Consider the following 18,732-nt stretch of genomic DNA (forward strand, 5'->3'; position numbering starts at 1 on the left):
AAGATACACTCCTATTCGCCACATTAAAATATTCTTTCAAATTCTCATTTTCATATGTTAATATACTTTAGCTATAGATATTCTGACTAAAATAACATGGTAAAATATTATAATGTATATTCCCTATTCCTAGGAATTGCTTAGATCTGAAAACATTTAACAATCTTTGAAGGTGACTGTTCTAAATCAGGAAACAAATGTGAATTGGCATTGCAGAATTAAAATCGGCATTGCATTACTTAAAATTAGCAAACAAAATTGCTTTAAATATTAATCAACAAATCATTGTGTTTAAGGAAGTAACTAGTCGTAAGAGTTCAGAACACAGCTCATATATAAAGTATAATAGCATTTGTATGTAACACAACCAAAATTAGTTCCACAAGGCACCACAATACATGATGAGTTAGTCTTGCAACCTTAACTTTCTATAGTGTGTTCATATTTGATTCCATCACCCAAACATACAGTGCTGAAGTAAACTGCCTTCTTCATAAAAAATGAAGCTAAAGATATTCCAATTATTAATGTGAGACTCAGAAAACTGTCCTTATTTAATTTGTGAATTAGTATTTTCTAATTCAAGTTGAGAAATTACTTTTTATATGAAAAACATACAACTGAAATACACCTAAATTCTTCATTTTCTACAGTGAGTTAGATGATAAATGACCTTTTTCAAGTAATTTGAATTAACTGTTGATAGCACCTGTTAATGAAATAAAGCAAAAATCTAATGAAATTATGTATACAGTCTCAGATTTTTTTTGCTTTATTTCAATAAAATACTTGGATATATATACATACACACCATTGACACTCACATACATATAATACTGACAGATTTTTATGAAATTTCACCTATCAAACTAATTTTTGTTATATAAATTGGCTTGAATTTTAGTTTCTAATTTATTGAAAGAATTGAGGAAACGACTGCAATTTGTTTTACTAAAAACTGTTCATTCTTGAAAAATGACATCCATGAAATTGAATTTTCTTAGCAAAGGACACAATCTAAGGTTAAGGAAACAAAAGCTATAATTTTCTAACAGTCAGAGGAAATGACTATTGGAAAAACTGCATTTGTAACTTATATTTAAAATAATTGCAAATGCTCTTATTTATGTCTGTCTTCCAGATACATTTTCTACTGGCAGAGAATACTAAGTTATAATTGTACCGCTCAGTTATCTAGCTTCTTTAACATGAGCTGAATAAAACAGGTTTTTTGTTTTTTTTTTTTTGGTCTTGGCTCAAATATCATCATCTCCAATATATATACTGTGACTATTCTTTTTGTAATTGAAACAAATACCACATATATACACACTCATAAACCTTGAGCTGGGATTTTTTTGTCTTTTTTCCATAGCACTTCATTCTAAAAGTATATATCAGTTATTTATGATGTTTATGGCATTTAATCTGCCTCATTCCTTGAGAATATAACTGCCGTGAGAAAAGGTTATTTATTTTGCTTTATTTGCAAGTGTATTCCAAGAACTTTGTACATGCCTTTGCATTAAATAAATGTGTGTGGAGTGAAAAACCTATTACACTGGAGCCTAAGGGATCAAATAGTCCATCTAGTTTCCAAACAGACATATGCAACTTTCTCCAACTTTAAGGACCCTATGATTTTTCAATGGGAAAATAAGAAAACAAACTTTAAAATTTAAACTTTAAACTTTAAAGAGGTTTACCGGAGCAGTAATTTGCTACCTTCCAATCTAAACAATTACTGATTAGTACAGCAAGCAGGCCAAAACAGATACTAAAATCCAATCGAAATGGTTGTGACCAAGACAGGATACATGGCAGGTTTTGAGAAGGGACTAAATAAGAGGAAGTAAAGTTAGACAGGAAAGAAAAAGGTGAAGAAGACAGCGGCAGAACATCAGACTAGCAAAATGGCATAGCAAAAGCTTTTGGTGAGCACTCTGAGCAAATGTTTCAAATAACTGAAATACTTCAGAAAGAAATGGTATGGTTTGGTAGAATCGGTCTAAAATTCATACAGAGTTTATATTTAAATGTATATTTACAGTGTCTATCTGAAAGAAAATGCTTAATAAATTAAGAAGTGTGACAACATTCCAGTGGAGATACGTAAGCTATTAAAGACAATAATTGCTTTAAAAATTATAAGAAAATCTATCTCCCACAACCTTCTCCTTTAAGCTTCAGCCATACTAGCAGGCTGTCACTGTAATGTATGCCACGTCCTCTGAACCTTACTATTCATCTGGCTGAAATATTTTTTCCTTCGTAGTTCTGCCTACTTTCCATCACTTATCTCTAAGTTCAAATGTCACCTCTCCTGAAAAGGCCTTACAAGCCCTCTAACTAGCTAATGTAGTATCACTCAAACCACACCAGGCACTCCTTGAATCAGTTACATATGTTATTTGCTTCATAAATTATATATCTAGTTAGATAGACATATTTAAAACATATTTATTATTATTGTTCTGTCTCAACGCCTCCCCCCAATTAAAAGGAAAGTTCCAGGATAGTATAAAAGTTATTTTTTCTTTGCCTTATTTACTACAATATTCCTGGTACCCATAACAATGCCTGGAACACAGTTGGCATTCAATACATTATTCTTGAATCAATGAATTATTCTGAGCAGTCCATTAATTCCAGTCTCAGGAATAGCAACTTGCCAAGATACCTTAGGCATGTTTTGTCGATGTGGTCCATGTTAATATCTCTACTGAGAACAAACTTTTATTTTGCTTTTTTAAAAAACAGTAAATTCAAGTACTTAAATAATATAGAAGCTGCCCCAATTTCTCATGTACGGTGAGACTTTGGTTTGTTATTTGTGAAAATAAAAATAAGAAATTATGAATTACCAATTAAAATATACATGTTAATATAAAAGTTGATTCTGTTTACTGATTTTAATGATGTGATAAACCTGAATTTTAGTATACTATTCTTTAGTAAAGAAGATAAGGCAAGGTCATTCAAGTCAAATCAATTTATAAATTACCAAAGAAGATATGTCATTAGTCTGCATACCATCAATTATTTCTTACTACTATTATAAGTAACATATTTAAGTAAATATGTATGTGTATATATATATAAGCTATGCATATATATAATGTATGTATACATAAATGTATATATAGTATAAATATATATGTACACATATATTTTTCTATTAAATTTTAACTACCCACCTAGAGAAATTGTTCTCAATCAGTGTGGTTTTGAACCCCAGGGAATATTCGACAACATCTGGAGACATTTTTTGTTTTCACAATTGAGCAGTGCCTCTGACATTGGGAATAGAGGGTAGGGATGCTGCTAAACCTGCCTCCCATGGCAAAGAATTACCTGACCCACATAGTCAAAGAAACTACTATGGATTGGATGCTTAGGTCCCTTCAAAAATTATTATGTGGAAGCCCTCTATTCCCCATGATATGGTATTAGAAAGTGGAGCTGTTAGGAGATAAATAAGATTCAATATTGTCATGAGAGCAGAGCCCTTATTAATGGCATTACTGCCCTTTTAAGAGACATGTAAGTTTGCTGCTCTACGCTTGTAATATGAGGATACAAAGAAGTCTGCAACCCAGAAGAAGGATCTCACCAGAGTTCAACTATGCTGGCACCCTGATCTTGGACTTCTAGGCTCTGGAACTGTGAGAAGCAAACTTCAGTTTTGAGTCACTTGGTCTGCTCTGGCTACTGTAACATTGTACCAAAGACTAAGACAAGAGCTAAGGTTGAGAAAGCCTTACCTAGAGATAGACTTTTAAGTATTTTGATATTTCGCTTCCTTTGTAACACATAGCTCAGAGACTAAAATACGCTAATTTTCTAAAAAGAGGGTGGGGGTAGTTCAATTTTAGCTGCTTTGCCGTGTATTTAATTTGACATGTTCAGCAAGACTACAGTACTCTTGTAATCCCGGTATTCATAGTGGCAACTAAACCATTTCCTTAACTTCAATTTGATACAACTAAATCTACAGACTTGCTTTGGCTAAGTTTACAATGGTCTTTTTTAAACATCTTTTTATTTGTATTCAAGGTTTAAACATGTATAGCACTAACACATTTCAGAGTTTTCAGGCTTAATTTATTCATCTGGTATAAACAGTAATGTATTTTTGGAACAAATATCCGAGGTGTTCTGCAAAGACCTTTTGATGATTCTTTGGTGTTTGCCCTAGTATTCTTAGCACCATCCTGGGTACCATATGTTTCTTAATCAGAGACAGTCATTTTGATTCTTTGATGTGTACTCTTACTTATTTGTTGTCATCTAATAGATGATCAATGTGTTTTGACATAATATTGGTAGCTAAAAGTGAACAAAATGTCACTGCACTGTTCTGCTCAGTGTGTTCCTGACGTATAGTCTAGTCTGGGTTATGAAATGAAGATAACATCACCTATAACAGCAGTCAAATTCAGACAGATATTTCATGAAGCCAAACACAATGCAAAGCAAACCAAAAAAACCTCAAAGATATCATCATTTTGTGCCTCCTTTGTACAATTAAAAAAATGTAAAATGCAAAATTTAAAAAGACAGATTCAAAAAAAGAACAACTATAAACTTTGACTAAATATGTCACTAATCACCTGGAAATACTATATTAAACAAAATTAGCATTCCAAGAGTTTTCTTCTACAATGTAAAACCTCACTTCAAGAGAAAGAACGGAGACAAGAGGACAAATATGACAAAAGAAAATGAGAAAATATCTTTAGAGTTGGTACTTCTACATTTCCTGCATTTATTTAAGAATGCCTTGATTATTTGTAGACGTTTATACTTTGAAAAAGTTTAATCAAATTCACCCTTCCTTGTTTTTCAGGAAACAAGAATAATCTAAAATAAACCACCTAACTTTGTACTCAAGGAATGAGAAAAAAAGCAAACAACACTCAAAGTTAGTAGTAAGAAGGAAATAACAAACATCAAACCAGAAATAAATTAAATGGAGACTAAAAAGAGGCAGTAGGAAAGATCAATGAAACTAAGAGCTGGTTTTTGGAAAAGATTAATAAAATTGGCAAATCTTCAGCTAGACTCACCAAGAGTAAAAAGAGGACAAGTAAGCTCAGATATGAAAGAGGAGTCATTATAACCAAAAGGACAGAAATACAAAGGATTATAAAGGGATTATTATTAACAATTAAATGCCAACAAGTTGGATAACTCAGAGAAAATGGATAAATTTCCAGAAACATACAACCTAGCAAAACTGTATCATGAAGAAATAGAAAATCTGAACAGAAAAATGACTAGTTGAATCAGTAATCAAATTAAATTAATAAGGAAACTGAATCAGTAATCAAAAACCTCCCAACAAACAAAACCCGGGACCAGATGGCTTCATTGGTTAATTCTACCAAACATTTAAACAAGAATCAACATCAATCCTTCAAACTCTTCCAAAACACAGAAGAGAGAACTCTTTCTAATGTATTTTAAAGGCCAGCAATACCCTGATACTAAGACCAGACAAGGATGCCACAAGAAAATTATAGACTATCCCTAATGAATATAGATGCAAAAATCCTCAACAAAATATTAACAAATCAATTCAATAAAACATTAAAAGGATCATACACCATGATTATGTGGGATTTATTCCACTGATGCAAGGATGGTTCAACATCTGCAAACCAATGTGACATGCCATGTTAACAAAATGAAGTATAAAAATCATATAATCATTTCAATAGATGCAGAAAAAGCATTTGACAAAAGTCCTCATGATTTATGGAAAAAACTCAACAAAATGTATATAGACAGCAAGTCCCTCAATAAATTCAGGCTATATATGACAAGCCCACAGAAAACATCATATGTAATTGTGAAAAGCTGAGTTTTTTTCCCTAAAATCAGGAAAAAGACAAGGATGCTCATTCTCACTTTTATTCAACATAATATTGAGAGTTCTAACCAGAGCAATTAGACAAGAATACTAAAAGGTATTCATATTGGAGAAGAAAATTCTAAAGACTCCACCCAAAAATTGTTAGAGCTACAAACAAGTTCAGTTAACTTGCAGGATACAAACATCAATATATGAAAACCTGTTGCTTTCCTATACACTAATAACTATCATAAAGAGAAACTGACAATTCCATATACAACTGCACCAAAACAATAAAATGCTCAGGTATATGAAGAGAAAGAAAGAGGCTGGAGGAATAACTCTCCCAGACTTCAGACAATACTACAGAGCTACAGTCATCAAGACAGCATGGTATTGGTACCAAAACAGACATATAGACCAATGGAACAGAATAGAGAGCCCAGAAATGAACCCACAAACTTTTGGTCAACTCATCTTCGACAAAGGAGGCAAGAATATACAATGGAATAAAGACAGTCTCTTCAGCAAATGGTGTTGGGAAAACTGGACAGCAGCATGTAAAACAATGAAGCTAGAACACTCCCTTACACCATATACAAAAATCAACTCAAAATGGATTAAAGACTTAAACATAAGACAAGATACAATAAACCTCCTAGAGGAAAACATAGGCAAAACATTATCTGACATACATTTCAAAAATTTTCTCCTAGAAGAAATAAAAGCAAGAATAAACAAATGGGACTTAATGAAACTTACAAGCTTCTGCACAGCAAAGGAAACCAGAAGTAAAACAAGAAGAAAACCTACAGAATGGGAGAAAATTTTTGCAAGTGAAACCGACAAAGGCTTAATCTCCAGAATATATAAGCAGCTCATACAACTCAATAAGAAAAAAATAAACAACCCAATCCAAAATGGGGCAGAAGACCTAAACAAGCAATTCTCCAAGGAAGACATACAAATGATCAAAAAGCACATGAAAAAATGCTCAATATCACTAATTATCAGAGAAATGCAAATCAAAACTACAATGAGGTATCACCTCACACCAGTCAGAATGGCCGTCATTCAAAAATCCACAAATGACAAATGCTAGAGAGGCTGTGGAGAAAGGGGAACCCTCCTACACTGCTGGTGGGAATGCAGTTTGGTGCAGCCACTGTGGAAAACAATGTGGAGATTCCTCAAAAGACTAGGAATAGACTTACCATATGACCCAGGAATCCCACTCCTGGGCTTGTACCCAGAAGGAAATCTACTTCAGGATGACACCTGCACCCCAATGTTCATAGCAGCACTATTTACAATAGCCAAAACATGGAAACAGCCTAAATGTCCATCAACAGGTGACTGGATAAAGAAGAGGTGGTATATTTATATAATGGAATACTACTCAGCCATAAAAACCGACAACATAATGCCATTTGCAGCAACATGGATGCTCCTGGAAAATGTCATTCTAAGTGAAGTAAGCCAGAAAGAGAAAGAAAAATACCATATGAGATCGCTCATATGTGGAATCTAAAAAACAAGAACAAAAACAAAGCATAAATACAGGACAGAAATAGACTCATGGACTGAGAATACAGACTTGTGGTTACCAGGGGGGTAGAGGATGGGAAGGGATAGACTGGGATTTCAAAGTTGTAGAATAGATAAACAAGATTACACTGTATAGCACAGGGAAATATACACAAAATATTATGATAAATCACAGAGAAAAAAATGTGACAATGAGTGTGTATATGTCCATGAACGACTGAAGGATTGTACTGAACACTGGAATTTGACACAACATTGTAAAATGATTATAGATCAATAAAAAATGTTAAAAAAAATTAAAAAATAAAAAAAAAAATAAAATGCTCAGGTATAAATTTAACCAAGGAAGTGAAATAACTGTATGCTGAAAACCATAAAACATTGATGAAATAAATTGAAGACACAAATAATTAGATATTCCATGCTCATAAATCAAAAGAATTAATATTGTTAAAATGTCCATACTACCCAAAGCCATCCATTGATTCAATGCAACCCCTACCAAATGTCCAATAATATTTTTCACAGTAATAGAGAAAATAATTCTATAATTTGTATGGAACCACACAAGACCCCAAATAACCAAAGCAATTTTAAGAAAAAAGAACAAAGTTGGAGGCATCATATTTCCATAATTCAAACTATATTACAAAGCTATTGCCATTAAAACAGCTTTGTGTCAGCATTAAAAATAGACACACTGATTGACAGATCAGAATTGAGAGCCCAGAAATAAATCCATGCATATGTGGTTAATTTATGACAAAAGAACCAATATATACAACGGGAAAAGAACAATCTCTTCAGTAAATGGTGTTGGAAAAACTTGACAGCCAAATACAAAAGAATAAAACTGGACCACTATCTTACACTCTACACAAAAATTAACTCAAAATGAATAAAGACTTAAAAATAAGACCTAAAACCACAAAACTCCTAGAAGAAAACATAGGCAGTAAACTCCTTGACATCAGTCTTGGTGAGGAATTTTTGGCAATGACTCCAGAAACAAAGGCAACAAAAATAAATAGGTGGGACTGCATAAAACTAAAAACCTCCTGCATAGCAAAGGAAACCATCACAAAAATTAAAAGGGAATACACTGTGCTCACTTTGGAAGCACATACACTAAAACTGGAACAATACAGAGAAACTTAGCACGGCCTCTGCACAAGGATGACACGCAAATCCATGAAGCAGTCCATATTTTTCTGACATAAATTTTAGCAATGTTCTCCTAGTGCAGGCTACCAAGGCAATAAAAATAAAAGCCAAAATAAACAAATGAGACCTTATAAACTTCTGCACAGCAAAGCAACTAGAAACAAAATGAAGACAACCTACAGAACGAGAGAAAATATTTGCAAACAATGTGATTGACAAGGGCTTACTTTCCAGAATATACAAACAGCTCATACAACTCAATCAAAACAACAACCCAACCCAAACATGAGCAGAATACCTAAACAAGCAATTCTCCAATGAAGACATACAAATGGCCAATAGCACATGAAAAAATGTTCAATATCATGAATTATCAGAGAAATGCAAAACAAAATTATAATGAGGTATCAAGTCACACTGGTCAGAATGGCCATCATTAAAAAGTCCACAAACAATATGTGCTGGAGAGGGTATGAGAAAAGGAAACCCTCCTACACTGCTGGTGGGAATGTGGTTTGGTGCAGACATTATGGAAAACAGTATAGTGATTCCTTAAAAAACTGAAAATAGACTTATGCCCAGAGTGGGATCCTAGTATATCCATGTATATCCAGAAGAAACTCTAATTCAAAAAGATACATGCACCTCAATGTTCATACTAGCACTATTTACAATAGCCAAGACATGGAAACAACCTAAATGTCCATCGACAGATGAATGGATAAAGAAGTCGTGGTATATTTATATGATGGAATACTACTCAGCCATAAAAAAGAATAAAATAATGCCATTTGCTACAACATGGATGGACCTGGAGATTGTCATTCTAAGTGAAGTAAGCCAGAAAGAGAAAGAAAAATGCCATATATTACTTATATGTGGAATCTTAAAAAATGACACCATGAACTTACTTACAAAACAGAAAAAGATTCACAGGCATAGAAAACAAATTTATGTTTACCGGGGGGAAGGGTATGGTGGAGCAATAAATTGGGAGTATGGGATTTGCAGATACTATCTACTGTAAACAAAATAGGTACACAACAAGGTCCTGTGGTATAACACAGGGAACTATATTCAGTATCTTTTAGTGAAAAAGAATACAAAAAGGAATGAATATATATATATAACTGAATCACTAATTCTGTACACCAGAAATTAACACAACACTGTAAACCAACTATACTTCAATTAAAAAAAATTTAAAAAAAAAAAAGCAACTCACCAAACTGGAGAAAACATTTTCCATTTATACCTGAAAAGGGGTTAACATCCAAGATAAATAAAGAACTAATACAAGTCAATAATGGAGTACTAAACATGCTATTTTTAAAAGGGGCAGAGGATCTGAATAGACATTTTTCCAAAGAAGACATACAGATGGCCAAAGGGTACATGAAATGGTGCTCAACATCACTATCAGAGAAATGCAAATCAAAACCACAATGAGACATCCCCTCACACCTGTTAGAATGTCTGTTATAAAGATAAGAAACAACAACAAAGTATTGGGGAGAAAGGGGAAACTTAGTTCACTGTTGTTGTTGAGAATTTAAATGGGTGCAGTCACTATTGAAAATATGGAGGTTCCTCAAAAAATTTTGTGCTACTTATGCAAAGGATACAAAATACTAACTCCAAAAGATATCTGAACACTCTTTTCACTGCAGCATTATTTACAATAGCCAAGACACGGAAGCAACTTACATGTCTGTGGATAGATGAAGAAAATGTGATTTTATGTTATATAGATAGATAGATGACCCTTGAACAACACTGGGGTTAAGGGTGCTGACCCTTCATACAGTCAAAAATCTGAGTATATCTTTATAGTCAGGACTCCCTATCTGTAGTTCCACATCCTCAGATTCAACCAACCACCAATTGTTTAGTACTGTAGTACATATTTATTGAAAAAAATCTGCATATAAGTTGACCCTTGCAGTTCATAGTTCAAACCTACATTGCTCAAGGGTCAACTATATGTGTATATATGCATATATATACTGGACTTTATCCTTCCATAAAAAGGGAAATCTTGCCATTTGTGACAATTTGGATGGAACTTAAGGGTATTTATAATACTAAGTGAAATAAGTCAGTGAAAGACAAATACCATATGATCTCACTTTAATGTGGAACCTAAAAAACTGAATTCATGGATGTAACGAATACATTGGTCATTGCCAGAGGTAGGGGTGTGGGGTGGGCCAAATGGGTGAGAGTGGTCAAAAGGTACAAACTTAAAAATAAGTATAATTCTGAAATACACTAAGTCAGTAGATACATGTGAATAAGTGGGTTTTATAACAAATTATTTTCATTAAGTATGAAATTTTCAACATTTGTATAGCTAACCAAGTAAAATCCAAGCTGAAAATTCTTATTAAAGCACTTAGGTAATACATGTGAGGGGAAGGTGCAACAGAAAGCATCTATATCCACTTTTTAGATAAAGTCAAGATGTGTTTTTATTAGAGCCTACTAACATCTTGCTTCCTAAGAAACTGAAGACATATAAATGATTAATTTTGGTATTGGTATTTTTAAGGGAAATTTTTATTGTTGCTGTAACTGGCCACAATGTCAAACATAATTCACATTTAAACTTCAAAAATATTCAATACTTGATATTAATTTCAAATTGACCTGAAGTAGGTACATGTACATGTGAAGATAACCTGCATATAGTTTCATGTTATTAATATCATAATAAATGGAATATTATGAGATAATAATTAAACATGGAGCATTAACTTATACTTATTCTAACAAATCCTTACTTCCAGCATCATTCAATAGAAGTAATCTCATTTTAAGCTAAGGGATTCTCATTAGCTCCTAGTATCTTTGAAAAATAGTGGACACATTAAGTTGGATTATATACTGTACTCATGAACTCTTACTTGATGAGCATTTGATTTTTTAAATAGATTTTCCATTAACCTTTGCTGAAAAGACTAATATTTTTCAGAAAGCAAACAGTAATTTAATACAATCACAGTATATTTTTATTTCACCAAACTTAAATCACTAGGCTTTAGTGCTGGATTGCATTTGTGGCATTGTTTCACTCAGTTGTTCATTATCTCTGTTTATTTTTTTTCACCAAACTCTTCGTCTTTAACTGCACTCTCTCCTTAATTTCATATATCCCATTATATGCAAATACTTGTCATTTATGCGTTCTTAATATCTCTGAAATTTACCTTTGCCTTTTCTTTCCCATTATGTTGAATTTGTTTAACACTTCATCAATGACGACAAAACTTACAGGAAGGAACCAATTATGAAGTCTATTGTGTCCTTATTCATGAAGGGAGAGGGCTTATATAAAGGATGAGGTTCTTTTTAGGAAGGTAAACTTATTCTGTTTGTTTTATTATCCACTCACCTACAAAATGTTAGCAAGTTCTTCAACAAAACAAGCAGCAAAGGACATTATGCCTCCATGGATTCTATGCTGATGAAGTGTTGGTAAACCTTAATGAAATCAGGAAATTTCAGTGACTACCTAGGCCAGCTGCCTAGGCCAAAACTGCAGCTCCACAGCTGCCCTGGGTTAGTGTTCACTCAAGACTTACGGCCCTCTACGATCTGCCACAGCCCAGACACGTGCAGCACTCCCTTTTGTACTGTGTATGCTGCACCCAGTTAAAGTGCTTACTCTCCTTCCCTGAAAGCACCCTGTACTTTCCTTCATCTGCACTTAATTTCCTCATCATTTTTCTCCTCTATGGAATGTTTCCCAACTTTGCTGTCATTTGAATTTCAAGCCTAAATGGAACCTCTATCCTGCCTTCTTACTGTTCTCTTCAAGTGCACTGACTTCTAACTTTACCAATCTCTAAACATGGGATTTGCTTGTTTCCTAAGAAATTTATTATGAGCTTATACTTATCACTAAGTATAGCTACTCATATATCACAAATTCCATTTTGAGGATAAATTGAGTATAGAGATCATATATTAAACAATTTTCACATAGTGGGGTTCTTAAGGAAAAATTTATTAAATGTTGAATAAACATATTCTCATGCTATTTTATCATATAAATTTATCATTATAGGAAGCACATAATATATAGTTTATAAACTATTGCAGTCATGGGCAAAGTTGCTCGTATCTCCTTTCAAGAGAGAAACTCATATAAGGTGGATTCCCATCTGATTGCTTCCTACTGTAAGTGCCATCAGGAACTGCCTCAGCTTCTTGGAAAACAACAGGGGAAGATGGTAGTGGTACAAAGATGGAAGGGAATGCCTTGTCCACTGTAATGAACAAGGTCTTTGAAAAGTTCACGAAGAACAATACATACAACGGTAATGGAATGGAAGTTACACTGATACCCTGAAGCAGGATGATGATAAACAAGATGTGGCTAAAGGTGTGAGTCAGAGAACCTCCACTCTAACTTACAAAGAGGCCCTTAGCTCTCTCAGTGAGTTAGGAGCAACTGAGGAACAGACACAGGGTATTATTAAGATCATTGAGCTATAAATACTATCAAATACTCAGGCTAGGCATGTCTGTTATGCTGTGTTTAGGGCCCTGGTTGAGAAAACCTGAGTTGATGAAGCTTCAAAAGGGAATACCTGTGTGGATTCCTCTGAAGATTTTATCTGAACCCCCAAGTCTTCAGAGGGAGCTCACTTTCGGCTCCTTGATACAGGAATAACCTGCAAAGGCCTCTTCCCTGCAAGTCAACAAATGCCCCTTCAAGAGCTGTCCCCATCTTTTTTCCTGGCTGCCAGATTGATAAGTAGGGTTCAAGAAGATCCCCAATGGGTATATGCTCATTTTGACAATCCATAAAGTCATCATCTAATTGGGTAGATCCAGTAATAGCTCACTGTAAGATAGAAATGGTATGTTAAGGACTGAACCTGAGCAGGACTAGACGTAAATACTATAAGTAAATTGCATAAGTACACAGCCTAGATTCCCATGTCATCCACCCTATTTTCATCCCTCCCTCATCTTGTTATCTATGGTGTTTGGAGAGAATATTAAAAAAAAAAAAAACAAGCATGGTTTAGGGATAGATTGGCCCAGTACATAAAGCAAATAAAAAATGAATAGAGGTTATACTCCAGCCATACTTGGAGGTAACTCTGAATGACAGTAAGTGAAAATCTTCCCAATGGACAGATCTTTTACTATTGTAACTATTCACTGACTTTATGGGAAAGGAAATGTAGTCAGAGATGAGAATTTGTGGAATTATGGGTGAGTGGCCTAACAGTTAAAAAATTGGACTATCAGATAAAAAAAAGTCTAGGAGAGAGGCATGCAGACAGACAGATGCAAATGGCATCAACTGTAAAATTTTTCATGTCAAATATAAATGCCCACCAGTGAACACTATGGACAGAGCACTGAACAATCAAGTAGACAAAATTACTCAACCAGTTGATATTAAACAGTCTTTGTTATCAGTTCTGCCAGACCTGGCAGGGCAGGTACAGGAATGCAGTAATCATTGGGTTAGAAATGGAGACCACAAAGAAGTCTAAGAGCATGGATTCTCACAATCTACCTCCTGCTTTCTCAAAATGTTTAATGTGTCAAAGAAGTACCAATTCTGAAGCACCCATAATGCATGTTTCCTTGGAAAAACAAACTATCCATTGTTACCAGGGGTAACAAGTCATTCCCAAAGGAATTGATGTCTATTCTGGTTACCAGAATTATTTTTCTTACCCACAAGAGCCCTAGCCAGCACCAACCACTATCTAGGGACTTACAAATGCCTGATAAACAGGCATGAAGTTTCACACAATATAGCATCTAGCCAGAGAGTATATTCACACAGAAGGAGCCGCAGGATAATCCAACTGGCAAACACACTCCACTGAAAATAATTAGTATGGCTATTTCTTGAGGAAGGAAGTCCAATAAAACTCACATCACCATTACACACATCTTAAGCTTTCCCAATGGACCCATGACAATTTGGAATTACAGTGAAAGTAGCCCCGATGTAATAATTGCAGTAGAACTTTATGTTCTAGATAGAAGGTTAAAAATAGAATCTAATGGTGCAATCACATGATTTCTAAACACAGAACACAACTTAAATATTATTTAAATATTATGTAAAAAACATTTCAGACAGATAAGCAGAATTAAGCATATTTAAATCTATATTACAGACACAAATATGATTCACCACTTGAGCCTCTGAATATATTTTCAACTGGGGAAAAAAAGGAAGCCAGATCAAAACAAGCTATCAGATTAACAAACTCATTTCTACTCTCAATTCTCATAGCTAATAATGGTGTGCCACAGGAAAAAGTAAAAAAGACAAAGGCGAACATACAGTGAATTGACTAGAAATTGCATAATTTCAGGTTTACATACGGTTTGAGGAACTTTGTAGAAATCATCTCTGCCTCAACTATTTCACACAATGTGCTGAAATGCTACTCTGAATTACATCATTTGTTTTTTGTTTTAGTGCAAGGCTCCCTATACGCATCCTGTATTTCAGTACAAAAATTCTTAGAGATGGATGAGAGGTGAAGGTTCTGCTTCCAGAAACAGCAGTCTGAATGGTTAGAGCCAATCTCACACATACATTATCAAGAAAATAAATAGTACTGTCAACAAAAGTCCCCTCCTTACCAATGCAGAAGGGGCAGAGAACAATTACGTAATTGGCTAAGTATTAACAAATTGCACGCATGTAAGGTAAAACAAGAATGGTTAAAGGGTCTGGACAGAATTTCATGCAATTTATACAAAAAAAGTAAAACAGAAAAATAAAAACTTTTCTCGTGCCTTGAAAGACAAGAAAATACACCTTGTGATTGTCTCCAATCCCAGGGCCTTCCAACTTATAACCCTGGAAGTTTGCATTTACAGTTGCATGAATCAGAAGGCCCAGGACCTTGCCTTGTAAAATTAAAAAGTCCTATGTTCTGAAGAAGACACCCTAAGGAGGACAGAGTGGGGAAGATGTGTCTCTCTTTTCTTTATTAAACAAAGGAGGCTTAAACATCACATACTTTACACACAACACTTTACACACAATTTTACTAAGGCAGTGAGGACCAGAGATACACAAATATCAAAATATTAAAACATTTTTTACTCCCATAAATTTTTTTTTCCTCTTTTGAGTCAATAGCTCTCAAATTCCCCTTGGGTATGTTTTGAATTTGTAAATAAAATTTTACTAATATGGATTGATAGCATGGGTTTCTTCACCAGCTATGTAGTTCTGTATCTTTAAGAGATGTTTCCCCCAAATGGAAGAGATGATGGAGAATTCTATTTAATGAAGAAAGCAGCTAACTTAGTAGATCGGTGATTTTGAAAATGAAACCATTCAATGCCAAGTAAGTGGGCCTTTTCTCTGAGGAACCAATTCCACAGAGCCCAAGCCCTTCCCAGACAACTTATGCCCTTCTATGGTCTTAACCGGGGGCCCAACACTGGTGCTTCTAGTCAACCTATTTTCCTGAAAATGTGGAAAGGGTGAAAGATCTAGCTCTGCTGTTCACCATACAGTCTTTTGTTCAATCGCCTGCATTTCTGTCACACAACACATCTTGCTTTCCATACCAAATATACCCTCACATTCTTTCTCCACTTTCATTGGTCAGTGGGATTTCTGCCTCCCAAAATTAAAAAAAAAAACAAAAAAACAAAGGTCTCCCACTGTTTCTCCTTTTTCTATCCCGGTAGAATCATGTATTTATTAATTTGTACCACTTTTTTTTTTCTGTCACTTCAACAGGACTTTTTACAGAAAAAGAAATGAATGTTGGTAGTTGTCATCTTAAACTAGAATCCCAGACTACAATTCTGACATGTGTGCACCCTGGTGCTTTGTTCCCACAGCCTGGAATAACTCTTTTATCTCCTGCCCCATCCCTAACACATACCTGAGAAAATCCTTAGGTAAATTTGAAGACACAATGAATCCTCTCTCCAGAGTGGCATCTCAAACACATTTCCACATTTAATTAATATATCATTGTGTAGTTTTACGGGGAATTGTTCTGTTTTCTACTGCCAAAGCCACATGGTTCAGATGCTAGATTTCTTTGTTCTTTTGATAACATGTAGAATATGGATATTTGACCTAACATGTACTCATTCGATATACCGTCTGGGACTGTGAAATCAGCTAATAATGGCACTCGGAACCATCATGTTGGCTAGGCAATATATTTCTAAGAAGTTAATATTTTGTGCACTTAACTGTAGTTGATTTCTGACATTTTCAACCAAGATCTCTGACTGATACAAATACTTCTAACTGGGTACAGGTTTCCAGAAAGAGATTCTCAGGAAGTAGGAACAATTGGAGATTGAGTATTTGGCTTAATTCAGGCTGAATGCACTACAAATTTAGTTTTAGTATTAGAGTCTGGCAGTCAGACATGTGCTAATGGAAGAGGTAATTAAATTGATACAGAGCATCTACTAGAAGGAGGTGCTCTTTGAAGTCTTCAGGGTTTTAGATGGCTACTCCCTACCACAAGGAAAAGGACAGAAGAAATTTAGTAACTGCATGGTGGTTTGGCTGCCACCAAAGACACAGATAGCATAGAGGGAGAAAATAACATGCTAAAATCCTTATATTATTATATTATTCATCAATCCAGGAACTATCTGTGACTTTGCTAAAGAATATCTTATCTCCTGCAGCCTCGGGGTGGAAAAAAGCAAATGAAAATTTTGATCCTATGACCTGCTGAATTACTGCTGTATTTCATCAAACTGAAGATGCTAGTAACTATAAAAGTAACATATCATTATTTTAGACACCACTGTGAAGAAAGAAACGAAAGTTACTGACCTCAACTCCTTTGGAACCTGGAAATGAGCCTCCTGGTCACAGACTGGGAGAGGAAAGAGCTGCTCGGTGGCAAGATTCTCTCTGAGAACAGCAGTTACCCCCACAATGGGAGCTGGAGACGCACCACGCTCTGCGGGATTTCCTCGAGGCCGAGCAGGTGCAGGCCCTTGTGAAACGCTACTCCAACTGGCTGTTTACGGGCCAGGAGCACGAGTTCCCCAGCCAAGGAAGGGCTTCCAGCTGCTCCTGGCTAACTGCTGCAGGAATAGCCGGAGGGCCACGGGGACGCTCTACTTTTTGAAGGAATGAAGAAAAAAAAACAGCAGAAAACAACGGATATTCTGTCATAATTCATAGGCGGAGAACTGCATTGACCGGAACCCAGAGGTGCTGAAGCGAGAGCTGGTCCTGACAGAGTGGGACATCATAAGCATCCTGCAACTTTTCACGTTCGTGGGAGCTTCAGACGGACCCTCAAAGCCAAAGTCTTTTCCCAAACATGGCGAACTGCTGGTGCTGGGGAAGCACTTAGACCTGCCCGAGTTCGTCAGGCCCATCATCAAGCTCCACTGCTGTCTGGAGAGGTTTGGTCTCTGCTGGAGCTGCTAGAGCCGCTGGAGCCGCTGGGCCTCCCCTGCGCCTTTGCGGACAACTTCTATCTACGCCTATCTGGTTCGGCTTGAGGAGGTGCCCTGCGCACCGGCGATATCCGGTTGGGCGTGGGGAGGTGCACTGCGCACCAGCGTGTGCGCATAGCCCATCACCGTCAAGTGGTGGAACCTGGTGCCTTCAGCCCGTTTCCCCTCCCTCCCCCACCTCCCCTAGCTGCCCCGTGTTCTCCCTCAGGAACCTCATGGCCAGAGACCCTGGTCCCCTGCAGTGTGGCACAACAAGAGAACTTGTGAACGTTTTGTCTCCTCCAGGGGTGGCCACCCTCCCTGGCAGTGGCTTGTTTCCTTTCCTGTGCCCTAGCCCCCAGGGCCCCACTCTGAGGAACCCAAGATGAGCTGCAAACTCAGTTCTGCTGTGAGAAGCTGCAGTAAAGATTTATAACTAAAAACAAATATACAAAACCTCCCAAACTAAACTAAGACAAAGTTTTGATATATATTTTTAAACATGTATTAATCATTCTTATAGTCCATAATGGAAATTGTAATGGAATAAACTAAGGTATTCCTAAAGTGTCTTTAAATTCAGTGTCTGAATTTCTGAATCTCTTTTCAATTTGGAGTCATTGATATATTGATTTTTCCATGCAATATTTTCCCTGTGTCCCCAAGACTGTTAACTGTGCAGCAGCATTTCTTTTTAAAAATAGTTCTATTATAGGCTCTGGGGTATTCTT

At 35.6% G+C, this 18,732-nt stretch overlaps 1 long non-coding RNA gene and 1 other non-coding gene across 3 annotated transcripts in view; one reads left to right on the plus strand and one right to left on the minus strand.

Annotated features, from left to right (window-relative positions):
- The window catches only part of LOC140696222 (uncharacterized), a 155,249-nt gene extending 137,110 nt beyond the window's left edge, over positions 1 to 18,139 (minus strand). For both annotated transcript variants that reach the window (XR_012072390.1, XR_012072398.1), the window contains exon 1: positions 17,385 to 18,139. This is a non-coding gene — a long non-coding RNA (uncharacterized lncRNA). The remainder of the gene's footprint in view (positions 1 to 17,384) is intronic.
- On the plus strand, positions 8,510 to 8,616 carry LOC116281533 (U6 spliceosomal RNA). The gene has a single exon (XR_004191001.1). It is a non-coding gene; the product is annotated as a U6 spliceosomal RNA (small nuclear RNA).
- Positions 18,140 to 18,732: the final 593 nt, after the last annotated feature.

Source organism: Vicugna pacos, chromosome 1 (assembly GCF_048564905.1).
Source record: "Vicugna pacos chromosome 1, VicPac4, whole genome shotgun sequence".
Lineage (NCBI taxonomy): Eukaryota > Metazoa > Chordata > Mammalia > Artiodactyla > Camelidae > Vicugna > Vicugna pacos.